At 38.3% G+C, this 6,898-nt stretch overlaps 1 pseudogene; it reads left to right on the top strand.

Annotated features, from left to right (window-relative positions):
• Positions 1–3,409: 3,409 nt before the first annotated feature.
• The window catches only part of LOC102858368, an 87,142-nt pseudogene continuing 83,653 nt past the window's right edge, over positions 3,410–6,898 (top strand).

Genomic DNA, 6,898 nt, shown 5'->3' with positions numbered 1-6,898 from the left:
GACGTAAAATAATTTTTGTGAGAATTAGCCTAACATAAGGTTTGCTGTCTCCACGCTAGTCTTCTTTAGACAAACAAAAACCAAAACAATACACAATATTTTAAGAAATGATTTTCTGATGTTACCCATGATTTGACAATTACCACCTGAGTTACTCATAAGACTATGGATTTATCTATTAAGTTGGAAATTGATACCGATTAAGTCAGATATACATGATATCATCCGTGATTTTATTCTCAATGTGAAATGTGACTAAGGCATTTTTATCTCCTCAATTAACCAACATCTATGTGCACATATCTCAGGAGGTAGCATCTAATTCTCGCTATTTCTCTAGTGAACATTGTCAGGAGATTCAGGTAGACAAGAATTTGGTTTGTTGTGATTTTGAAACAGAAAACAAACCACAGTGGTGGAAGCAGCAATTAATGTTGTGAATTTGTTAACAGATGTAAAAGAAATATTTGTTTCCCCAAGAAATGAACAGGCCTTTATTGTGCGGTCTGAGAGGGACGCCAAGTGACCCGGCTGGGTGGCATGCAGACAGGATCAAAATGATGCCGTAAAATAATTTTTGTGAGAACTAGTCTAATGAAAGGCTTGCTGTCTCCATACTAGTCTTCTTTAAACAAACAAAAAAACAAAACCATGCACAATTTTTTAAGAAATGGTGTTGCAAGAATATTTGGAATATTTTAAAGGTTTATTTATTCAGGTGAAAAAATGTATGTGCTCGTTGTTGATGTTTTTTATGTGCTACCAAGTTAGAACCAACTTATAGCTGTCCCTCTAGGAGGTTTATAGAGGCTACAAATTGCACGGGCAGAGATTACGGGAAGAGTCTTTCTTCTGCAGAAAAGCTGGTGGATTTTAATCACAAACTTTTGGGTTAACTGTGAAACTCTTTACTACTAAGCCACCAAAATTTTTGTGTGTGTGTGTGTGTGTGTGTGTATGTGTACGTGCATGTGTGTATGTATGTGTATATATGTATATATAGAGACACACATGAAAACTCCTATGTGTATGATGAATGTATATGTATATATAAAGCCATTCACCCATTAATTTACTCAACCAACAGTTCATTAGCATTGTGATATCTCAGGCACAGTGATAGTTTAAAGTGAGTCAAATCCTAAATATGATTAAAAGAGAAAGAAAGTCAGTAAGCAAAAGTTCCTCTTAAAACATCCTCATGCTTGAAAACATTTTCAACAACACTGCAGAAATAGAAGAATGCATAAAATCCTTAAAATTGCCATTTTACTATGTACTTCAAGCTCTGCAACTTTCTTTTTAGGAATAACAATTCAATTGAGTTTCTTATCCTGGTGCAAAAAAATAATAAATGCATTCTGCAAGGGGACTCAACCACTCACCACCTAGAATGAAAGTGTCTAGAATGTGGAAATATCAAACAACATCATTAATATCACATGTAAGCAAAATACTACTGAAGATCTGTAAAAAAACAGCTATGAAAGTACACAGAGAAATTCCAGTCGTGCAAGCTAGATTTAGAAGGGGCTATGACACTAGGCTGGAAGGAGGAGTGGCGTCCACTTCCAAAATGGCTTGCCTCCGGAAACTCTATGTACGAACTGTGCTCAGGCTGTTCGTTCATAGGGTGGCTATGAGTCATCTACGACTCGACGGCACCAAACAACAACAACATGACTCTAGGAATATCACTGCTGATGTCAGATGGATCCTGGTTAAAAGGAAAAAGTACCAGAAAAATGTTTATTTGTGTCTTATTGACTATGCAAAGATATTTGACTATGTGGATAATAACAAATTATGACGACAATTGAGAAAAATGGGAACCCCAAAAAACTTAAGTTTGTTCATGAGAAACCTATACATAGACCAAGAGGCTATTGTGAGAACAGAGCAAGGGACCATCACATGATTTAAAATTAGGAAAGGTGTGCATCAGGTTCTATCTTCTCTCCATACTTACTTCATCTGTATGATGTGCAAATTATTCAAGAAGCTAGACTCTTTAAAGAAGAACGTACCGTCAGCACTGGAGGAAGACTTATCAACCACCTGCATTGTGCAGATGACACAACCTTGTATGCTGAAAGTGAGATGGACATGAAGCATTTGCTGCAGAAGATTAAACACTGAAACTCAGTATCAAGAATATGAATTGCAACTCAATATCAAGAAAGCAAAAATTCTCACCACTAGACATAATGATGGGGGAAAAAAATGAAATTTCAATGACTTCGTCTTACTTGGATCCACAATCAATGCACTTGATACCAGCAGTCAGGAGATCAGGAAATGTATTTCATGAGCAAAGTCTGTAGCCAGGGACTTCTCCAAATTATTGAAGAGTGATGATGTTAGTTTGATGACCAAGGTGTGCCTGGTTCAAGCCATGGTCTTTTCAGTCACTTGCTATGTGTCTGAGAGCTGGGGAATGAATAAGGATGAGAGAAAAATGGATGCTTTTGAACTGTTGTGTTGGAGAGGAGTACCGAATATCCCATGGACTATCAAAAGAACAAATAGATGTTCTTAGAGATGGTGCAGCCAGATTGTTCCTTGGATGCAAAGATGATACAGCTTTATCTCACATCCTGTGGGCATGTTGCAAGGAGAGGCTATTCCTTGGAGAGGAACATCATGTTTGGAGAAGTGAAAGGGTGACAAAAAAGGAAGTCCTTTAGCTAAATGGATTGACACAGTGACTACAACAATGGATACGAGGGCTTCAGACAGAGATTGTGAGGACACATGGGACAGGATAGGGTTCAGGTCTCTTGTTCATAGGGTAGCTATGAATCATAGTTGACTCAACAGCTCTCTTCAATAATTCACGCTTAATAATTGAAAACTTAGTACATAACAAATGTTATGAACTGAGATGCCATTTCCTTGGAAAAGTTGATAATCCAATGGACTCCATAATCCTATTTACATAGCATAACAGTTTGCCAAAAGTTGGTGGCTCAAGTCCACCAGTCAGTTCCCTTTTATTCATTGCTATCAATCTGGAACCCACTCATAGATGACCCTTTAGCGTGTTTTCAGAGGCTGCCAATCACACATATTACCATCTTTCTGTTGTGTAGTAACTGGTCAATTTGAACTGTCTACCTGAGTTTTGGCAATGCAACTCTCTACACACTAGGCAACAGAGAAAGAAAGATGAATAGTCTTCTTCTATTAAGAGACACAGCCTCAATATCTTAATGGAAGATCACTGTAAACAAAACTTGGCTTAATAGTAGTAGGCTTGGTTTTGGGAGGCTTGGTATCCACTTCCTAAATTGTATGCCTCTGAAAAGTCTATAAACTTGGAGAAATGATGATAGTTATAGAAAGGCTTCAGGCCTTTGTTCATCTTCTGTTTATACATGCATCCTTCCCTCATGTGTACTCAGTCTAGATGGTGGACAAATCATTAAAGAAGTTAGATTCTATGAAGAAACATGTGGCGTCAGAACAGGAGGAGGTTGAAGAAGTAGAGGAATGTTCCCAGGTGGGCGTTTTTGAGTGGTGAGAGCCAATGAGAATGCGTGACTATGGAGGAATTTGGAATGACATAGCTAAAGGAGTTTGAACTATGCTTTGGTTCTTAAATTCAGTTGGTTTTAATTGTTTTTGGTAAAATACTCTTCTAGGTCATATAGCCCTGGTCTGTCCATTTGTTGTACAGAGGTAACTCATAGTGGCTGTGATGCTGAACACTGTGACACTGATCTGTCAAATGTGATAATGGTTACCCATGGTGGACAGTGTTTGGTGGAGCTCCCTGATTAAAACAAGCTTGAAAGCAGGAGTAGCATCCACTTCTGAAATAGCTTGCCTCTGGAAACCCTACGAACCTGCAGAAACGATGAAAATTATACAGGTGCTCAGGTCTTTCATTCATAGGGTCGCTATGAGTCACCTACAATTCGATGACACTTAACAACAACAACAAAGGATATCTCTACCTATTTGATCTTAACAGCATCTCATAGGTGAAAATGATAATGTCCAAGTTTTCTAGAGAGAGAATTGAGCTTTAAGACCATACATTTTCACTATTCCTACAGGGCAAGGGGGCTCTGCTAACGTGGTCTGTGCTGTGTCAGTAGAGTGTTGTGCCACTAACGCAAAGGCTACATTTCTTTGACAATTTAAATTCCCTAGAGGCTCTGAAGGAAAAAGATGGACAGTCTCCTCCAGTGAGATTTACAGTATCAAGATCCACTGTAGGTTCCCCATGAGCGTAGGCCAATTCAGTGTCAATGAGTGTAAGTCATGGAACACACTTGTATCTTCCAACTCCTGATTCAAGGTCATTTAAAAGCAACCCCTACTGTGTTTTCTAAAATAAACTACAAGAACAGATTATTTTTGTAATTATTTTTTCTTTTAATGTCTCTGTCTACATATTTTGTATCTATATAATGTCAGAACATTCAAGAGGCTGGACTTTATGAGGAGGAGTGTGGCATCAGGATTGGTGGAAGACTCATCAACAACTTGTGCTATGCAGAGACATAACTTTACTTGCTGAAACTGAGGAGGACCTGAAGCACTTGCTGCAGGTGGTCAGGGACTGCAGTCTTCAATATGGATTGAAGCTCAACATCAAGAAAATGAAGATTCTCACACCTAAGCAAGTTGACAACATCATAATAGAAGAGATTGTTTAACAGTATTAGCCTGCTCAGTTCCACAATCAACACTCTGGCACAAACATTCAAGAAATCAAAAGACAAATTGCATTTAAAAAATCTGCTGTAAGAAACCTCTCTAAAGTGCTGGAGAGTAACAGTGTCAGTCTAGAGACTAAGGTGCTCCTGATCCAGGCCTTCACAATTACTTGCTATGCATCAGAGAGAGCTGGACAATGACCAAGGATGACAGGATTGATGCCTTTGAGCTGTAGCGTTAGAGAAGAGTATTGAACATACCATGAACTACCAAGCGAACTAACAGGTCTGTCCTAGAAAGAATGAAAACAAGCTGCTCCTTGAAGGCAAGGATTTTAAAGCTCCATCTCATATGCTTTGAAAATTTAGCCAGAAGGGTATCATGCCTAGAAGGAAGACAGCAGATGAGGTGGATTGACATAGTAACTGGGGTAATAAGGGTAGGTGTGTCAGAGACAGTGACACTGGCTCAGGATATAGTAGGATTCAAAACTACTGTACATAGGGTCACTATGAGTAGTAGTTGACTCGATGGCACATAACAGCAATGTTAGATTTAAGAGCATATTTGATCTTACTTGTAAAGTGAGGTTTCAGATGACATCACATTACAACTTCACAGTCAATTGTTTTTATAGATGTAGTAGGTTAAGTGTTATTAAAATGAGTTGTTAAGTTGTTTGCTAGATAACTTTCTAACTAAACTGCATGCGTTCCAATCAGAACCACCCTGGAAAGTAGTATCCCTAATAATTCATTTGTCTATGTGAGGAAACTAAAGCACAGAGAAGGTCAGTAACAAAATTACAGGGATTTAATTTAAAGCAATTTGATTCCAAGTTTTTCCTAGGATATATGGTGATATTTAAAAAAGAAAATATATTCCCTCTCTCAAAAGATCCTCATTAGCAAATAAAAAAAACCTGAATTTAGACACTATTAGTCACATTTTAACACAAATATTATTGTTGTTATGAGTTAACTGCAACTTATAGCTATTTGAACCAAAGATCTTGCCCTAGCTTGCACATCCGTTGTTCTTTCCAATAGGATTGATCCCATTGCTACAGTCACTGTGTGCACCTTGTTTAAGATCTTCCTCTCTTAACAGTAACCTTCCACTTTTCCAAGCATGATATCCTTTTCCAAGGAATGATCCCTCCTGACAACATGACCAAAGTGTATGAGAGTGTATGAAAGTGTCACCACTGTACTTCCAAGAAGCACCTGGATCACAGTTTCTCCAAGACAGACTTGTATCTTTTTTTATTTGGCAAGCCACTGGATTTTCAGGTCTCTTCTCCAATACTATAACTCAAAGGTAGTGACTCCTCTGTCATCCTTTTTCATTATTCAACTTTCAGATGCATCAGAAGTAATTGGGAAAAAATCATGGATTGGATCACGTGAACCTTAGATTTTAAACCGATATCACTGTTTTTAGAACTTTTCAGTGGTTCCTGACAGCAGAATTACCTAATATGATCAGTCTTTGGATTTCTTGCTTGCTGGTACCAGAGTTATTGATTGTGGATACAAGCAATATGAAATCACTGATAATTGCAGTCTTGTCTCCATCTATCACTATGATGCCTATTCATCCAGTAGGGAGTATTTTTCTTTTCTTTTTTAAAAATATTTTTATTTTCTTGATGTTGAGAGGTAACCGTATTCAAGGCTGCAGCCTTCACTCTTCTGTAGCAAACATTTCAACCCTCTTCACTTCGAGCAAGCAAGTCTGTGTTTCTGCATAACATTCCTTGTTGCCAAGTCTTCCTATGATCTTGATGGCATATTCTTCTTCATAAAGTCCACCTTCTCCAATGATTTGCTCAGCATATAAATTGAACAGGTATAGAAAAATACTACAACCTTCATGCACACATTTCTTGATCTTGAATCATGCAGAGCCTCCTTACTCTGTTCTGTTACCTCTTGATCTAGATGTAGGTTTCACAGGAGCCAAATTGGATTCCTTCTGCAGCAAGCGCTTCAGGTCCTCCTCAGTTTCAGCAAGCAGGATTGTGTCATTTGCATAATGCAGACTGTTGATGACTCTTCCTCTGATCCTGATGCCTCATAGAGCCCAGCCTCCCAGATAATCTGCTCCACATATAGATCGAAAAGATACAGAGACATCCTTGACATACACCCTTCCAATTTTCCAAAGGAACCATGCAGTGTTTCCTTGATATGTTCTGACGACTGCCTCCTGGTCCAAGTATAGGTTT

Source organism: Elephantulus edwardii, unplaced genomic scaffold (assembly GCF_000299155.1).
Source record: "Elephantulus edwardii isolate Elephantulus edwardi_28Jun2011 unplaced genomic scaffold, EleEdw1.0 scaffold00102, whole genome shotgun sequence".
NCBI classification, from domain to species: Eukaryota; Metazoa; Chordata; class Mammalia; order Macroscelidea; family Macroscelididae; genus Elephantulus; species Elephantulus edwardii.
The sequence above is the reverse complement of the archived record's forward strand: the minus strand, read 5'-3'. Positions and strand labels throughout refer to the sequence as shown.